Here is a 19,083-nt window from a genome sequence, read left to right on the forward strand (position 1 = left end):
CAGCGCTTTTTTTTTCTTTGGGCTGATAGCTTTGAAGATATGTTCTGAGGGTGGTGAGAGTGGAGCAGGACTGTCTCCGTTGCGCAGTTGGCTAGCGCGATGGGCTGTTAACCGAAAGTTTGGAGGTTCGAGCCCACCCGGTGGTTGTGCGGCACTTTTTTTTCTTCGCGCTAATAGCTTTGAAGATATGTTCTGATGGTGGTGAGAGTGGAGCAGGACTGTCTCCATGGCGCAATTGGCTAGCCTGATCGGCTGTTAACCGAAAGGTTGGAGTTTCGAGCCCACCCGGGGGTGGTGCGGCGCTTTTTTTTTCTTTGGGCTGATAGCTATGAAGATATGTTCTGAGGGTGGTGAGAGTGGAGCAGGACTGTCTCCGTTGCGCAGCTGGCTAGCGCGATGGGCTGTTAACCGAAAGGTTGGAGGTTCGAGCCCACCCGGTGGTTGTGCGGCACTTTTTTTTCTTCGCGCTCATAGCTTTGAAGATATGTTCTGATGGTGGTGAGAGTGGAGCAGGACTGTCTCCGTGGCGCAAATGGCTAGCGCGAACGGCTGTTAACCGAAAGGTTGGAGTTTCGAGCCCACCCGGTGGTGGTGCGGGGATTTTTTTTTCTTTGGGCTGATAGCTATGAAGATATGTTCTGAGGGTGGTGAGAGTGGAGCAGAACTGTCTCCGTTCCGCAGTTGGCTAGCGCGATGGGCTGTTAACCGAAAGGTTGGAGGTTCGAGCCCACCCGGTGGTTGTGCGGCACTTTTTTTTCTTCGCGCTAATAGCTTTGAAGATATGTTCTGATGGTGGTGAGAGTGGAGCAGGACTGTCTCCGTGGCGCAATTGGCTAGCGCGATCGGCTGTTAACCGAAAGTTTGGGGTTTTGAGCCCTCCCGGGAGTGGTGTGTTGTTTTTTTCTTTGGGCTGATAGCTTTGAAGATATGTTCTGATGGTGGTGAGAGTGGAGCAGGACTGTTTCCGTGGCGCAATAGGCTAGCGCAATCGGCTGTTGACCGAAAGTTTGGAGTTTCGAGCCCTCCCGGGAGTGGTGTGTTGCTTTTTTTTGCGCTGATAGCTTTGAAGATATGCTCTGATGGTGGTGAGAGTGGAGCAGGACTGTCTCCGTTGCGCAGTTGGCTAGCGCGATGGGCTGTTAACCGAAAGGTTGGAGGTTCGAGCCCACCCGGTGGTTGTGCGGCACTTTTTTTCTTCGCGCTAATAGCTTTGAAGATATGTTCTGATGGTGGTGAGAGTGGAGCAGGACTGTCTCCGTGGCGCAATTGGCTAGCGCGATCGGCTGTTAACCGAAAGTTTGGGGTTTTGAGCCCTCCCGGGAGTGGTGTGTTGTTTTTTTCTTTGGGCTGATAGCTTTGAAGATATGTTCTGATGGTGGTGAGAGTGGAGCAGGACTGTTTCCGTGGCGCAATAGGCTAGCGCAATCGGCTGTTGAGCGAAAGTTTGGAGTTTCGAGCCCTCCCGGGAGTGGTGTGTTGCTTTTTTTTGCGCTGATAGCTTTGAAGATATGCTCTGATGGTGGTGAGAGTGGAGCACGACTGTCTCCATGGCGCAATTGGATAGCGCGATCGGCTGTTAACCGAAAGGTTGGAGTTTCGAGCCCTCCCGGGAGTGGTGTGTTGCTTTTTTCTTTGCGCTGATAGCTTTGAAGATATGTTCTGATGGTGGTGAGAGTGGAGCACGACTGCCTCCTTGGCGCAATTGGCTAGCGCGATCGGCTGTTAACAAGAAAAGTTGGAGTTTCGAGCCCACCCGGTGGTGGTGCAGCGCTTTTTTTTTCTTTGGGCTGATAGCTTTGAAGATATGTTCTGAGGGTGGTGAGAGTGGAGCAGGACTGTCTCCGTTGCGCAGTTGGCTAGCGCGATGGGCTGTTAACCGAAAGTTTGGAGGTTCGAGCCCACCCGGTGGTTGTGCGGCACTTTTTTTTCTTCGCGCTAATAGCTTTGAAGATATGTTCTGATGGTGGTGAGAGTGGAGCAGGACTGTCTCCATGGCGCAATTGGCTAGCCTGATCGGCTGTTAACCGAAAGGTTGGAGTTTCGAGCCCACCCGGGGGTGGTGCGGCGCTTTTTTTTTCTTTGGGCTGATAGCTATGAAGATATGTTCTGAGGGTGGTGAGAGTGGAGCAGGACTGTCTCCGTTGCGCAGCTGGCTAGCGCGATGGGCTGTTAACCGAAAGGTTGGAGGTTCGAGCCCACCCGGTGGTTGTGCGGCACTTTTTTTTCTTCGCGCTCATAGCTTTGAAGATATGTTCTGATGGTGGTGAGAGTGGAGCAGGACTGTCTCCGTGGCGCAAATGGCTAGCGCGAACGGCTGTTAACCGAAAGGTTGGAGTTTCGAGCCCACCCGGTGGTGGTGCGGGGATTTTTTTTTCTTTGGGCTGATAGCTATGAAGATATGTTCTGAGGGTGGTGAGAGTGGAGCAGAACTGTCGCCGTTGCGCAGTTGGCTAGCGCGATGGGCTGTTAACCGAAAGGTTGGAGGTTCGAGCCCACCCGGTGGTTGTGCGGCACTTTTTTTTCTTCGCGCTAATAGCTTTGAAGATATGTTCTGATGGTGGTGAGAGTGGAGCAGGACTGTCTCCGTGGCGCAATTGGCTAGCGCGATCGGCTGTTAACCGAAAGTTTGGGGTTTTGAGCCCTCCCGGGAGTGGTGTGTTGTTTTTTTCTTTGGGCTGATAGCTTTGAAGATATGTTCTGATGGTGGTGAGAGTGGAGCAGGACTGTTTCCGTGGCGCAATAGGCTAGCGCAATCGGCTGTTGACCGAAAGTTTGGAGTTTCGAGCCCTCCCGGGAGTGGTGTGTTGCTTTTTTTTGCGCTGATAGCTTTGAAGATATGCTCTGATGGTGGTGAGAGTGGAGCAGGACTGTCTCCGTTGCGCAGTTGGCTAGCGCGATGGGCTGTTAACCGAAAGGTTGGAGGTTCGAGCCCACCCGGTGGTTGTGCGGCACTTTTTTTCTTCGCGCTAATAGCTTTGAAGATATGTTCTGATGGTGGTGAGAGTGGAGCAGGACTGTCTCCGTGGCGCAATTGGCTAGCGCGATCGGCTGTTAACCGAAAGTTTGGGGTTTTGAGCCCTCCCGGGAGTGGTGTGTTGTTTTTTTCTTTGGGCTGATAGCTTTGAAGATATGTTCTGATGGTGGTGAGAGTGGAGCAGGACTGTTTCCGTGGCGCAATAGGCTAGCGCAATCGGCTGTTGAGCGAAAGTTTGGAGTTTCGAGCCCTCCCGGGAGTGGTGTGTTGCTTTTTTTTGCGCTGATAGCTTTGAAGATATGCTCTGATGGTGGTGAGAGTGGAGCACGACTGTCTCCATGGCGCAATTGGATAGCGCGATCGGCTGTTTACAGAAAGGTTGGAGTTTCGAGCCCATCCGGTGGTGGTGCGGCGCTTTTTTTTCTTTGGGCTGATAGCTTTGAAGATATGTTCTGATGGTGGTGAGAGTGGAGCAGGACTGTCTCCGTGGCGCAATTGGCCAGCGCGATCGGCTGTTAACCGAAAAATTGGAGGTTCGAGCCCACCCGGTGGTGGTGCGGCGCTTTTTTTCTTTTGGCCTGATAGCTTTGAAGATATGTTTTGATGGTGGTGAGTGTGAAGCAGGACTGTCTCCGTGGCGCAATTGGCTAGCGTGATCGGCTGTTAACCGAAAGGTTGGAGTTTCGAGCCCACCCGGTTGTGGTGCGGCGCGTTTTTTTCTTTTGGGCTGATAGCTTTGAAGATATGTTCTGATGGTGGTGAGAGTGGAGCAGAACTGTCTCTGTGGCGCAATTGGCTAGCGCGATCGGCTGTTAACCGAAAGGCTGGAGGTTTGAGCCCACCCGGTGGTGGGGCAGCGCTTTTTTTGGGGGGCTGATAGCTCTGAAGAAATGTTCTGACGGTGGTGAGGGTGGAGCACGACTGTCTCCGTGGCGCAAATGGCTAGCGCGATTGGCTGTTAACCGAAAGGTTGGAGGTTCGAGCCCACCCGGTGGTGGTGCGGCGCTTTTTTTTCTTTGGGCTGATAGCTTTGAAGATATGTTCTGATGGTGGTGAGAGTGGAGCAGAACTGTCTCCGTGGCGCAATTGGCTAGCGCGATTGGCTGTTAACCGAAAGGTTAGAGTTTCGAGCCCTCCCGGGAGTGGTGTGTTGCTTTTTTCTTTGCGCTGATAGCTTTGAAGATATGTTCTGATGGTGGTGAAGTGGAGGACGACTGTCTCCGTGGCGCAATTGGCTAGCGCGATCGGCTTTTAACCGAAAAGTTGCAGGTTCGAGCTCTCCCGGGAGTGGTGTGTTGCTTTTTTCTTTGCGCTGATAGCTTTGAAGATATGTTCTGATGGTGGTGAGACTGGAGCACGACTGTCTCCGTGGCGCATTTGGCTAGCGCGATCGGCTGTCAACCGAAAGGATGGAGGTTCGAGCCCACCCGGTAGTGGTGCGGCGCTTATTTTTCTTTGGGCTGATAGCTTCGAAGATATGTTCTGATGGTGGTGAGAGTGGAGCACGACTGCCTCCTTGGCGCAATTGGCTAGCGCGATCGGCTGTTAACCGAAGAGTTGGAGTTTCGAGCCCACCCGGTGGTGGTGCGGTGCTTTTTTTCTTTGGGCTGATAGCTTTGAAGATATGTTCTGATGGTGGTGAGAGTGGAGCAGGACTGTCTCCGTGGCGCAATTGGCTAGCACGATCGGCTGTTAACCGATAGGTTGGAGTTTCGAGCCCTCCCGGGAGTGGTGTGTTGCTTTTTTCTTTGCGCTGATAGCTTTGAAGATATGTTCTGATGGTGGTGAGAGTGGAGCACGACTGCCTCCTTGGCGCAATTGGCTAGCGCGATCGGCTGTTAACAAAAAAAGTTGGAGTTTCGAGCCCACCCGGTGGTGGTGCAGCGCTTTTTTTCTTTGGGCTGATAGCTTTGAAGATATGTTCTGAGGGTGGTGAGAGTGGAGCAGGACTGTCTCCGTTGCGCAGTTGGCTAGCGCGATGGGCTGTTAACCGAAAGGTTGGAGGTTCGAGCCCACCCGGTGGTTGTGCGGCACTTTTTTTTTTCGCGCTAATAGCTTTGAAGATATGTTCTGATGGTGGTGAGAGTGGAGCAGGACTGTCTCCATGGCGCAATTGGCTAGCGTGATCGGCTGTTAACCGAAAGGTTGGAGTTTCGAGCCCACCCGGTGGTGGTGCGGCGCTTTTTTTTCTTTGGGCTGATAGCTATGAAGATATGTTCTGAGGGTGGTGAGAGTGGAGCAGGACTGTCTCCGCTGCGCAGTTGGCTAGCGCGATGGGCTGTTAACCGAAAGGTTGGAGGTTCGAGCCCACCCGGTGGTTGTGCGGCACTTTTTTTTCTTCGCGCTCATAGCTTTGAAGATATGTTCTGATGGTGGTGAGAGTGGAGCAGGACTGTCTCCGTGGCGCAATTGGCTAGCGCGATCGGCTGTTAACCGAAAGGTTGGGGTTTTGAGCCCTCCCGGGAGTGGTGTGTTGTTTTTTTCTTTGGGCTGATAGCTTTGAAGATATGTTCTGATGGTGGTGAGAGTGGAGCAGGACTGTCTCCGTGGGGCAATATGCTAGCGCGATCGGCTGTTGACCAAAAGGTTGGAATTTCGAGCCCTCCCGGGAGTGGTGTGTTGCTTTTTTCTTTGCGCTGATAGCTTTGAAGATATGCTCTGATGATGGTGAGAGTGGAGCACGACTGTCTCCATGGCGCAATTGGCTAGCGCGATCGGCTGTTAACAGAAAGGTTGGAGTTTCGAGCCCACCCGGTGGTGGTGCGGCACTTTTTTTTCTTTGGCCTGATAGCTTTGAAGATATGTTCTGATGGTGGTGAAAGTGGAGCAGGACTGTCTCCGTGGCGCAATTTGCCAGCGCGATCAGCTGTTAACCGAAAAGTTGGAGGTTCGAGCCCACCCGGTGGTGGTTCGGCGCTTTTTTTTCTTTTGGGCTGATAGCTTTGAAGATATGTTCTGATGGTGATGAGAGTGGAGCAGAACTGTCTCCGTGGCGCAATTGGCTAGCGCGATCGGCTGTTAACCGAAAGGTTGGAGTTTCGAGCCCACCCGGTGGTGGTGCGGGGCTTTTTTTTCTTTGGGCTGATAGCTCTGAAGTTATGTTCTGATGGTGGCGAGAGTGGAGCAGGACTGTTTCCGTGGCGCAATAGGCTAGCGCAATCGGCTGTTGACCGAAAGTTTGGAGTTTCGAGCCCTCCCGGGAGTGGTGTGTTGCTTTTTTTGCGCTGATAGCTTTGAAGTTATGCTCTGATGGTGGTGAGAGTGGAGCACGACTGTCTCCATGGCGCAATTGGATAGCGCGATCGGCTGTTTACAGAAAGGTTTGAGTTTCGAGCCCATCCGGTGGTGGTGCGGCGCTTTTTTTTCTTTGGGCTGATAGCTTTGAAGATATGTTCTGATGGTGGTGAGAGTGGAGCAGGACTGTCTCCGTGGCGCAATTGGCCAGCGCGATCGGCTGTTAACCGAAAAATTGGAGGTTCGAGCCCACCCGGTGGTGGTGCGGCGCTTTTTTTCTTTTGGGCTGATAGCTTTGAAGATATGTTTTGATGGTGGTGAGTGTGAAGCAGGACTGTCTCCGTGGCGCAATTGGCTAGCGCGATCGGCTGTTTACAGAAAGGTTTGAGTTTCGAGCCCATCCGGTGGTGGTGCGGCGCTTTTTTTTCTTTGGGCTGATAGCTTTGAAGATATGTTCTGATGGTGGTGAGAGGGGAGCAGGACTGTCTCCGTGGCGCAATTGGCCAGCGCGATCGGCTGTTAACCGAAAAATTGGAGGTTCGAGCCCACCCGGTGGTGGTGCGGCGCTTTTTTTCTTTTGGGCTGATAGCTTTGAAGAAATGTTCTGACGGTGGTGAGGGTGGAGCACGACTGTCTCCGTGGCGCAAATGGCTAGCGTGATCGGCTGTTAACCGAAAGGTTTGAGTTTCGAGCCCATCCGGTGGTGGTGCGGCGCTTTTTTTTCTTTGGGCTGATAGCTTTGAAGATATGTTCTGATGGTGGTGAGAGGGGAGCAGGACTGTCTCCGTGGCGCAATTGGCCAGCGCGATCGGCTGTTAACCGAAAAATTGGAGGTTCGAGCCCACCCGGTGGTGGTGCGGCGCTTTTTTTCTTTTGGGCTGATAGCTTTGAAGAAATGTTCTGACGGTGGTGAGGGTGGAGCACGACTGTCTCCGTGGCGCAAATGGCTAGCGTGATCGGCTGTTAACCGAAAGGTTGGAGTTTCGAGCCCTCCCGGGAGTGGTGTGTTGCTTTTTTCTTTGCGCTGATAGCTTTGAAGATATGTTCTGATGGTGGTGAAGTGGAGGACGACTGTCTCCGTGGCGCAATTGGCTAGCGCGATCGGCATTTAACCGAAAAGTTGCAGGTTCGAGCTCTCCCGGGAGTGGTGTGTTGCTTTTTTCTTTACGCTGATAGCTTTGAAGATATGTTCTGATGGTGGTGAGACTGGAGCACGACTGTCTCCGTGGGGCAATATGCTAGCGCGATCGGCTGTTGACCAAAAGGTTGGAATTTCGAGCCCTCCCGGGAGTGGTGTGTTGCTTTTTTCTTTGCGCTGATAGCTTTGAAGATATGCTCTGATGATGGTGAGAGTGGAGCACGACTGTCTCCATGGCGCAATTGGCTAGCGCGATCGGCTGTTAACAGAAAGGTTGGAGTTTCGAGCCCACCCGGTGGTGGTGCGGCACTTTTTTTTCTTTGGCCTGATAGCTTTGAAGATATGTTCTGATGGTGGTGAGAGTGGAGCAGGACTGTCTCCGTGGCGCAATTTGCCAGCGCGATCAGCTGTTAACCGAAAAGTTGGAGCTTCGAGCCCACCCGGTGGTTGTGCGGCACTTTTTTTTCTTCGCGCTAATAGCTTTGAAGATATGTTCTGATGGTGGTGAGAGTGGAGCAGGACTGTCTCCGTGGCGCAATTGGCTAGCGCGATCGGCTGTTAACCGAAAGTTTGGGGTTTTGAGCCCTCCCGGGAGTGGTGTGTTGTTTTTTTCTTTGGGCTGATAGCTTTGAAGATATGTTCTGATGGTGGTGAGAGTGGAGCAGGACTGTTTCCGTGGCGCAATAGGCTAGCGCAATCGGCTGTTGAGCGAAAGTTTGGAGTTTCGAGCCCTCCCGGGAGTGGTGTGTTGCTTTTTTTTGCGCTGATAGCTTTGAAGATATGCTCTGATGGTGGTGAGAGTGGAGCACGACTGTCTCCATGGCGCAATTGGATAGCGCGATCGGCTGTTTACAGAAAGGTTGGAGTTTCGAGCCCATCCGGTGGTGGTGCGGCGCTTTTTTTTCTTTGGGCTGATAGCTTTGAAGATATGTTCTGATGGTGGTGAGAGTGGAGCAGGACTGTCTCCGTGGCGCAATTGGCCAGCGCGATCGGCTGTTAACCGAAAAATTGGAGGTTCGAGCCCACCCGGTGGTGGTGCGGCGCTTTTTTTCTTTTGGGCTGATAGCTTTGAAGATATGTTTTGATGGTGGTGAGTGTGAAGCAGGACTGTCTCCGTGGCGCAATTGGCTAGCGTGATCGGCTGTTAACCGAAAGGTTGGAGTTTCGAGCCCACCCGGTTGTGGTGCAGCGCTTTTTTTGGGGGGCTGATAGCTCTGAAGAAATGTTCTGACGGTGGTGAGGGTGGAGCACGACTGTCTCCGTGGCGCAAATGGCTAGCGCGATTGGCTGTTAACCGAAAGGTTGGAGGTTCGAGCCCACCCGGTGGTGGTGCGGCGCTTTTTTTTCTTTGGGCTGATAGCTTTGAAGATATGTTCTGATGGTGGTGAGAGTGGAGCAGAACTGTCTCCGTGGCGCAATTGGCTAGCGCGATTGGCTGTTAACCGAAAGGTTAGAGTTTCGAGCCCTCCCGGGAGTGGTGTGTTGCTTTTTTCTTTGCGCTGATAGCTTTGAAGATATGTTCTGATGGTGGTGAAGTGGAGGACGACTGTCTCCGTGGCGCAATTGGCTAGCGCGATCGGCTTTTAACCGAAAAGTTGCAGGTTCGAGCTCTCCCGGGAGTGGTGTGTTGCTTTTTTCTTTGCGCTGATAGCTTTGAAGATATGTTCTGATGGTGGTGAGACTGGAGCACGACTGTCTCCGTGGCGCATTTGGCTAGCGCGATCGGCTGTCAACCGAAAGGATGGAGGTTCGAGCCCACCCGGTAGTGGTGCGGCGCTTATTTTTCTTTGGGCTGATAGCTTTGAAGATATGTTCTGATGGTGGTGAGAGTGGAGCACGACTGCCTCCTTGGCGCAATTGGCTAGCGCGATCGGCTGTTAACCGAAGAGTTGGAGTTTCGAGCCCACCCGGTGGTGGTGCGGTGCTTTTTTTCTTTGGGCTGATAGCTTTGAAGATATGTTCTGATGGTGGTGAGAGTGGAGCAGGACTGTCTCCGTGGCGCAAATGGCTAGCACGATCGGCTGTTAACCGATAGGTTGGAGTTTCGAGCCCTCCCGGGAGTGGTGTGTTGCTTTTTTCTTTGCGCTGATAGCTTTGAAGATATGTTCTGATGGTGGTGAGAGTGGAGCACGACTGCCTCCTTGGCGCAATTGGCTAGCGCGATCGGCTGTTAACAAAAAAAGTTGGAGTTTCGAGCCCACCCGGTGGTGGTGCAGCGCTTTTTTTCTTTGGGCTGATAGCTTTGAAGATATGTTCTGGGGGTGGTGAGAGTGGAGCAGGACTGTCTCCGTTGCGCAGTTGGCTAGCGCGATGGGCTGTGAACCGACAGGTTGGAGGTTCGAGCCCACCCGGTGGTTGTGCGGCACTTTTTTTTCTTCGCGCTAATAGCTTTGAAGATATGTTCTGATGGTGGTGAGAGTGGAGCAGGACTGTCTCCATGGCGCAATTGGCTAGCGTGATCGGCTGTTAACCGAAAGGTTGGAGTTTCGAGCCCACCCGGTGGTGGTGCGGCGCTTTTTTTTTTCTTTGGGCTGATAGCTATGAAGATATGTTCTGAGGGTGGTGAGAGTGGAGCAGGACTGTCTCCGCTGCGCAGTTGGCTAGCGCGATGGGCTGTTAACCGAAAGGTTGGAGGTTCGAGCCCACCCGGTGGTTGTGCGGCACTTTTTTTTCTTCGCGCTCATAGCTTTGAAGATATGTTCTGATGGTGGTGAGAGTGGAGCAGGACTGTCTCCGTGGCGCAATTGGCTAGCGCGATCGGCTCTTAACCGAAAGGTTGGGGTTTTGAGCCCTCCCGGGAGTGGTGTGTTGTTTTTTTCTTTGCGCTGATAGCTTTGAAGATATGTTCTGATGGTGGTGAGAGTGGAGCACGACTGCCTCCTTGGCGCAATTGGCTAGCGCGAACGGCTGTTAACCGAAAGGTTGGAGTTTCGAGCCCACCCGGTGGTGGTGCGGCGCTTTTTTTTCTTTGGGCTGATAGCTTTGCAGATATGTTCTGATGGTGGTGAGAGTGGAGCAGGACTGTCTCCGTGGCGCAAATGGCTAGCGCGAACGGCTGTTAACCGAAAGGTTGGAGTTTCGAGCCCATCCGGTGGTGGTGCGGGGATTTTTTTTTCTTTGGGCTGATAGCTATGAAGATATGTTCTGAGGGTGGTGAGAGTGGAGCAGGACTGTCTCCGTTGCGCAGTTGGCTAGCGCGATGGGCTGTTAACCGAAAGGTTGGAGGTTCGAGCCCACCCGGTGGTTGTGGGGCACTTTTTTTTCTTCGCGCTAATAGCTTTGAAGATATGTTCTGATGGTGGTGAGAGTGGAGCAGGACTGTCTCCGTGGCGCAATTGGCTAGCGCGATCGGCTGTTAACCGAAAGGTTGGGGTTTTGAGCCCTCCCGGGAGTGGTGTGTTGTTTTTTTCTTTGGGCTGATAGCTTTGAAGATATGTTCTGATGGTGGTGAGAGTGGAGCAGGACTGTCTCCGTGGGGCAATATGCTAGCGCGATCGGCTGTTGACCAAAAGGTTGGAATTTCGAGCCCTCCCGGGAGTGGTGTGTTGCTTTTTTCTTTGCGCTGATAGCTTTGAAGATATGCTCTGATGATGGTGAGAGTGGAGCACGACTGTCTCCATGGCGCAATTGGCTAGCGCGATCGGCTGTTAACAGAAAGGTTGGAGTTTCGAGCCCACCCGGTGGTGGTGCGGCACTTTTTTTTCTTTGGCCTGATAGCTTTGAAGATATGTTCTGATGGTGGTGAGAGTGGAGCAGGACTGTCTCCGTGGCGCAATTTGCCAGCGCGATCAGCTGTTAACCGAAAAGTTGGAGGTTCGAGCCCACCCGGTGGTGGTTCGGCGCTTTTTTTTCTTTTGGGCTGATAGCTTTGAAGATATGTTCTGATGGTGATGAGAGTGGAGCAGAACTGTCTCCGTGGCGCAATTGGCTAGCGCGATCGGCTGTTAACCGAAAGGTTGGAGTTTCGAGCCCACCCGGTGGTGGTGCGGGGCTTTTTTTTCTTTGGGCTGATAGCTCTGAAGTTATGTTCTGATGGTGGCGAGAGTGGAGCAGGACTGTTTCCGTGGCGCAATAGGCTAGCGCAATCGGCTGTTGACCGAAAGTTTGGAGTTTCGAGCCCTCCCGGGAGTGGTGTGTTGCTTTTTTTGCGCTGATAGCTTTGAAGTTATGCTCTGATGATGGTGAGAGTGGAGCACGACTGTCTCCATGGCGCAATTGGATAGCGCGATCGGCTGTTTACAGAAAGGTTTGAGTTTCGAGCCCATCCGGTGGTGGTGCGGCGCTTTTTTTTCTTTGGGCTGATAGCTTTGAAGATATGTTCTGATGGTGGTGAGAGTGGAGCAGGACTGTCTCCGTGGCGCAATTGGCCAGCGCGATCGGCTGTTAACCGAAAAATTGGAGGTTCGAGCCCACCCGGTGGTGGTGCGGCGCTTTTTTTCTTTTGGGCTGATAGCTTTGAAGATATGTTTTGATGGTGGTGAGTGTGAAGCAGGACTGTCTCCGTGGCGCAATTGGCTAGCGTGATCGGCTGTTAACCGAAAGGTTGGAGTTTCGAGCCCACCCGGTTGTGGTGCGGCGCGTTTTTTTCTTTTGGGCTGATAGCTTTGAAGATATGTTCTGATGGTGGTGAGAGTGGAGCAGAACTGTCTCCGTGGCGCAATTGGCTAGCGCGATCGGCTGTTAACCGAAAGGCTGGAGGTTCGAGCCCACCCGGTGGTGGTGCAGCGCTTTTTTTGGGGGGCTGATAGCTCTGAAGAAATGTTCTGACGGTGGTGAGGGTGGAGCACGACTGTCTCCGTGGCGCAAATGGCTAGCGCGATTGGCTGTTAACCGAAAGGTTGGAGGTTCGAGCCCACCCGGTGGTGGTGCGGCGCTTTTTTTTCTTTGGGCTGATAGCTTTGAAGATATGTTCTGATGGTGGTGAGAGTGGAGCAGAACTGTCTCCGTGGCGCAATTGGCTAGCGCGATTGGCTGTTAACCGAAAGGTTAGAGTTTCGAGCCCTCCCGGGAGTGGTGTGTTGCTTTTTTCTTGCGCTGATAGCATTGAAGATATGTTCTGATGGTGGTGAAGTGGAGGACGACTGTCTCCGTGGCGCAATTGGCTAGTGCGATCGGCTTTTAACCGAAAAGTTGCAGGTTCGAGCTCTCCCGGGAGTGGTGTGTTGCTTTTTTCTTTGCGCTGATAGCTTTGAAGATATGTTCTGATGGTGGTGAGACTGGAGCACGACTGTCTCCGTGGCGCATTTGGCTAGCGCGATCGGCTGTCAACCGAAAGGATGGAGGTTCGAGCCCACCCGGTGGTGGTGCGGCGCTTTTTTTTCTTGCTGATAGCTTTGAAGATATGTTCTGATGGTGGTGAGAGTGGAGCACGACTGCCTCCTTGGCGCAATTGGCTAGCGCGATCGGCTGTTAACCGAAGAGTTGGAGTTTCGAGCCCACCCGGTGGTCGTGCGGTGCTTTTTTTCTTTGGGATGATAGCTTTGAAGATATGTTCTGATGGTGGTGAGAGTGGAGCAGGACTGTCTCCGTGGCGCAAATGGCTAGCGCGATCGGCTGTTAACCGAAAGGTTGGAGTTTCGAGCCCACCCGGTGGTAGTGCGGGGCTTTTTTTTTCTTTGGGCTGATAGCTTTGAAGTAATGTTCTGATGGTGGTGAGAATGGAGCAGGACTGTCTCCGTGGCGCAATTGGCTAGCACGATCGGCTGTTAACCGATGGGTTGGAGTTTCGAGCCCTCCCGGGAGTGGCGTTTTGCTTTTTTCTTTGCGCTGATAGCTTTGAAGATATGTTCTGATGGTGGTGAGAGTGGAGCACGACTGCCTCCTTGGCCCAATTGGCTAGCGCGATCGGCTGTTAACCGAAAAGTTGGAGTTTCGAGCACACCCGGTGGTGGTGTGGCGCTTTTTTTTCTTTGGGCTGATAGCTTTGAAGATATGTTCTGATGGTGGTGAGAGTGGAGCAGGACTGTCTCCGCTGCGCAGTTGGCTAGCGCGATGGGCTGTTAACCGAAAGGTTGGAGGTTCGAGCCCACCCGGTGGTTGTGCGGCACTTTTTTTTCTTCGCGCTCATAGCTTTGAAGATATGTTCTGATGGTGGTGAGAGTGGAGCAGGACTGTCTCCGTGGCGCAATTGGCTAGCGCGATCGGCTCTTAACCGAAAGGTTGGGGTTTTGAGCCCTCCCGGGAGTGGTGTGTTGTTTTTTTCTTTGCGCTGATAGCTTTGAAGATATGTTCTGATGGTGGTGAGAGTGGAGCACGACTGCCTCCTTGGCGCAATTGGCTAGCGCGAACGGCTGTTAACCGAAAGGTTGGAGTTTCGAGCCCACCCGGTGGTGGTGCGGCGCTTTTTTTTCTTTGGGCTGATAGCTTTGCAGATATGTTCTGATGGTGGTGAGAGTGGAGCAGGACTGTCTCCGTGGCGCAAATGGCTAGCGCGAACGGCTGTTAACCGAAAGGTTGGAGTTTCGAGCCCATCCGGTGGTGGTGCGGGGATTTTTTTTTCTTTGGGCTGATAGCTATGAAGATATGTTCTGAGGGTGGTGAGAGTGGAGCAGGACTGTCTCCGTTGCGCAGTTGGCTAGCGCGATGGGCTGTTAACCGAAAGGTTGGAGGTTCGAGCCCACCCGGTGGTTGTGGGGCACTTTTTTTTCTTCGCGCTAATAGCTTTGAAGATATGTTCTGATGGTGGTGAGAGTGGAGCAGGACTGTCTCCGTGGCGCAATTGGCTAGCGCGATCGGCTGTTAACCGAAAGGTTGGGGTTTTGAGCCCTCCCGGGAGTGGTGTGTTGTTTTTTTCTTTGGGCTGATAGCTTTGAAGATATGTTCTGATGGTGGTGAGAGTGGAGCAGGACTGTCTCCGTGGGGCAATATGCTAGCGCGATCGGCTGTTGACCAAAAGGTTGGAATTTCGAGCCCTCCCGGGAGTGGTGTGTTGCTTTTTTCTTTGCGCTGATAGCTTTGAAGATATGCTCTGATGATGGTGAGAGTGGAGCACGACTGTCTCCATGGCGCAATTGGCTAGCGCGATCGGCTGTTAACAGAAAGGTTGGAGTTTCGAGCCCACCCGGTGGTGGTGCGGCACTTTTTTTTCTTTGGCCTGATAGCTTTGAAGATATGTTCTGATGGTGGTGAGAGTGGAGGAGGACTGTCTCCGTGGCGCAATTTGCCAGCGCGATCAGCTGTTAACCGAAAAGTTGGAGGTTCGAGCCCACCCGGTGGTGGTTCGGCGCTTTTTTTTCTTTTGGGCTGATAGCTTTGAAGATATGTTCTGATGGTGATGAGAGTGGAGCAGAACTGTCTCCGTGGCGCAATTGGCTAGCGCGATCGGCTGTTAACCGAAAGGTTGGAGTTTCGAGCCCACCCGGTGGTGGTGCGGGGCTTTTTTTTCTTTGGGCTGATAGCTCTGAAGTTATGTTCTGATGGTGGCGAGAGTGGAGCAGGACTGTTTCCGTGGCGCAATAGGCTAGCGCAATCGGCTGTTGACCGAAAGTTTGGAGTTTCGAGCCCTCCCGGGAGTGGTGTGTTGCTTTTTTTGCGCTGATAGCTTTGAAGTTATGCTCTGATGATGGTGAGAGTGGAGCACGACTGTCTCCATGGCGCAATTGGATAGCGCGATCGGCTGTTTACAGAAAGGTTTGAGTTTCGAGCCCATCCGGTGGTGGTGCGGCGCTTTTTTTTCTTTGGGCTGATAGCTTTGAAGATATGTTCTGATGGTGGTGAGAGTGGAGCAGGACTGTCTCCGTGGCGCAATTGGCCAGCGCGATCGGCTGTTAACCGAAAAATTGGAGGTTCGAGCCCACCCGGTGGTGGTGCGGCGCTTTTTTTCTTTTGGGCTGATAGCTTTGAAGATATGTTTTGATGGTGGTGAGTGTGAAGCAGGACTGTCTCCGTGGCGCAATTGGCTAGCGTGATCGGCTGTTAACCGAAAGGTTGGAGTTTCGAGCCCACCCGGTTGTGGTGCGGCGCGTTTTTTTCTTTTGGGCTGATAGCTTTGAAGATATGTTCTGATGGTGGTGAGAGTGGAGCAGAACTGTCTCCGTGGCGCAATTGGCTAGCGCGATCGGCTGTTAACCGAAAGGCTGAAGGTTCGAGCCCACCCGGTGGTGGTGCAGCGCTTTTTTTGGGGGGCTGATAGCTCTGAAGAAATGTTCTGACGGTGGTGAGGGTGGAGCACGACTGTCTCCGTGGCGCAAATGGCTAGCGCGATTGGCTGTTAACCGAAAGGTTGGAGGTTCGAGCCCACCCGGTGGTGGTGCGGCGCTTTTTTTTCTTTGGGCTGATAGCTTTGAAGATATGTTCTGATGGTGGTGAGAGTGGAGCAGAACTGTCTCCGTGGCGCAATTGGCTAGCGCGATTGGCTGTTAACCGAAAGGTTAGAGTTTCGAGCCCTCCCGGGAGTGGTGTGTTGCTTTTTTCTTTGCGATGATAGCTTTGAAGATATGTTCTGATGGTGGTGAAAGTGGAGGACGACTGTCTCCGTGGCGCAATTGGCTAGCGCTTCGGCTTTTAACCGTAAAGTTGCAGGTTCGAGCCCTCCCGGGAGTGGTGTGTTGCTTTTTTCTTTGCGCTGATAGCTTTGAAGATATGTCCTGATGGTGGTGAGTGTGGAGCACGACTTTCTCCGTGGCGCAATTGGCTAGCGCGATCGGCTGTTAACCAAAAGTTTGGAGGTTCGAGCCCACCTGGTGGAGTTGCGGCGCTTTTTTTTCTTTGGGCTGATAGCTTTGAAGATATATTGTGATGGTGGTGAGAGTGGAGCAGGACTGTCTCCGTGGCGCAATCGGCTAGCACGATCGGCTCTTAACCGATGGGTTGGAGTTTCGAGCCCTCCCGGGAGTGGTGTGTTGCTTTTTTCTTTTCGCTGATAGCTTTGAAGATATGTTCTGATGGTGGTGAGAGTAGAGCACGACTGCCTCCTTGGCGCAATTGGCTAGCGCGATCGGCTGTTAACCGAAAATTTGGAGTTTCGAGCCCACCCGGTGGTGGTGCGGCGCTTTTTTTTCTTTGGGCTGATAGCTTTGAAGATATGTTCTGATGGTGGTGAGAGTGGAGCAGGACTGTCTCCGTGGCGCAATTGGCTAGCACGATCGGCTGTTAACCGATAGGTTGGAGTTTCAAGCCCTCCAGGGAGTGGTGTGTTGCTTTTTTCTTTGCGCTGATAGCTTTGAAGATATGTTCTGATGGTGGTGAGAGTGGAGCACGACTGCCTCCTTGGCGCAATTGGCTAACGCGATCGGCTGTTAACCGAAAAGTTGGAGTTTCGAGCCCACCCGGTGTTGGTGCGGCGCTTTTTTTTCTTGGGGCTGATAGCTTTGAAGATATGTTCTGATGGTGGTGAGAGTGGAGCAGGACTGTCTCCGTGGCGCAATTGGCCAGCGCGATCGGCTGTTAACCGAAAAATTGGAGGTTCGAGCCCACCCGGTGGTGGTGCGGCGCTTTTTTTCTTTTGGGCTGATAGCTTTGAAGATATGTTTTGATGGTGGTGAGTGTGAAGCAGGACTGTCTCCGTGGCGCAATTGGCTAGCGTGATCGGCTGTTAACCGAAAGGTTGGAGTTTCGAGCACACCCGGTGGTGGTGCGGCGCTTTTTTTTCTTTTGGGCTGATAGCTCTGAAGAAATGTTCTGACGGTGGTGAGAGTGGAGCACGACTGTCTCCGTGGCGCAAATGGCTAGCGCGATGGGCTGTTAACCGAAAGGTTGGAGTTTCGAGCCCTCCCGGGAGTGGTGTGTTGCTTTTTTCTTTGCGCTGATAGCTTTGAAGATATGTTCTGATGGTGGTGAAGTGGAGGACGACTGTCTCCGTGGCGCAATTGGCTAGCGCGATCGGCTTTTAACCGAAAAGTTGCAGGTTCGAGCTCTCCCGGGAGTGGTGTGTTGCTTTTTTCTTTGCGCTGATAGCTTTGAAGATATGTTCTGATGGTGGTGAGACTGGAGCACGACTGTCTCCGTGGCGCATTTGGCTAGCGCGATCGGCTGTCAACCGAAAGGATGGAGGTTCGAGCCCACCCGGTGGTGGTGCGGCGCTTTTTTTTCTTTGGGCTGATAGCTTTGAAGATATGTTCTGATGGTGGTGAGAGTGGAGCACGACTGCCTCCTTGGCGCAATTGGCTAGCGCGATCGGCTGTTAACCGAAGAGTTGAAGTTTCGAGCCCACCCGGTGGTGGTGCGGTGCTTTTTTTCTTTGGGCTGATAGCTTTGAAGATATGTTCTGATGGTGGTGAGAGTGAAGCAGGACTGTCTCCGTGGCGCAATTGGCTAGCACGATCGGCTGTTAACCGATAGGTTGGAGTTTCGAGCCCTCCCGGGAGTGGTGTGTTGCTTTTTTCTTTGCGCTGATAGCTTTGAAGATATGTTCTGATGGTGGTGAGAGTGGAGCACGACTGCCTCCTTGGCGCAATTGGCTAGCGCGATCGGCTGTTAACAAAAAAAGTTGGAGTTTCGAGCCCACCCGGTGGCGGTGCAGCGCTTTTTTTTCTTTGGGCTGATAGCTTTGAAGATATGTTTTGAGGGTGGTGAGAGTGGAGCAGGACTGTCTCCGTTGCGCAGTTGGCTAGCGCGATGGGCTGTTAACCGAAATGTTGGAGGTTCGAGCACACCCGGTGGTTGTGCGGCACTTTTTTTTCTTCGCGCTAATAGCTTTGAAGATATGTTCTGATGGTGGTGAGAGTGGAGCAGGACTGTCTCCATGGCGCAATTGGCTAGCGTGATCGGCTGTTAACCGAAAGGTTGGAGTTTCGAGCCCACCCGGTGGTGGTGCGGCGCTTTTTTTTTCTTTGGGCTGATAGCTATGAAGATATGTTCTGAGGGTGGTGAGAGTGGAGCAGGACTGTCTCCGTTGCGCAGTTGGCTAGCGCGATGGGCTGTTAACCGAAAGGTTGGAGGTTCGAGCCCACCCGGTGGTTGTGCGGCACTTTTTTTTCTTCGCGCTCATAGCTTTGAAGATATGTTCTGATGGTGGTGAGAGTGGAGCAGGACTGTCTCCGTGGCGCAATTGGCTAGCGCGATCGGCTCTTAACCGAAAGGTTGGGGTTTTGAGCCCTCCCGGGAGTGGTGTGTTGTTTTTTTCTTTGCGCTGATAGCTTTGAAGATATGTTCTGATGGTGGTGAGAGTGGAGCACGACTGCCTCCTTGGCGCAATTGGCTAGCGCGATCGGCTGTTAACCGAAAAGTTGGAGTTTCGAGCCCACCCGGTGGTGGTGCGGCGCTTTTTTTTCTTTGGGCTGATAGCTTTGCAGATATGTTCTGATGGTGGTGAGAGTGGAGCAGGACTGTCTCCGTGGCGCAAATGGCTAGCGCGAACGGCTGTTAACCGAAAGGTTGGAGTTTCGAGCCCAGCCGGTGGTGGTGCGGCGCTTTTTTTTCTTTGGGCTGATAGCTTTGAAATAATGTTCTGATGGTGGTGAGAGTGGAGCAGGACTGTCTCCGTGGCGCAATTGGCTAGCACGATCGGCTGTTAACCGATAGGTTGGAGTTTCGAGCCCTCCCGGGAGTGGTGTGTTGCTTTTTTCTTTGCGCTGATAGCTTTGAAGATATGTTCTGATGGTGGTGAGAGTGGAGCACGACTGCCTCCTTGGCGCAATTGGCTAGCGCGATCGGCTGTTAACAAAAAAAGTTTGAGTTTCGAGCCCACCCGGTGGTGGTGCAGCGCTTTTTTTTCTTTGGGCTGATAGCTTTGAAGATATGTTCTGATGGTGGTGAGAGTGGAGCAGGACTGTCTCCATGGTGCAATTGGCTAGCGCGA

The sequence above is a fragment of the Rhipicephalus microplus genome, chromosome 4 (assembly GCF_043290135.1).
Source record: "Rhipicephalus microplus isolate Deutch F79 chromosome 4, USDA_Rmic, whole genome shotgun sequence".
In the NCBI taxonomy this organism is placed as follows: Eukaryota; Metazoa; Arthropoda; class Arachnida; order Ixodida; family Ixodidae; genus Rhipicephalus; species Rhipicephalus microplus.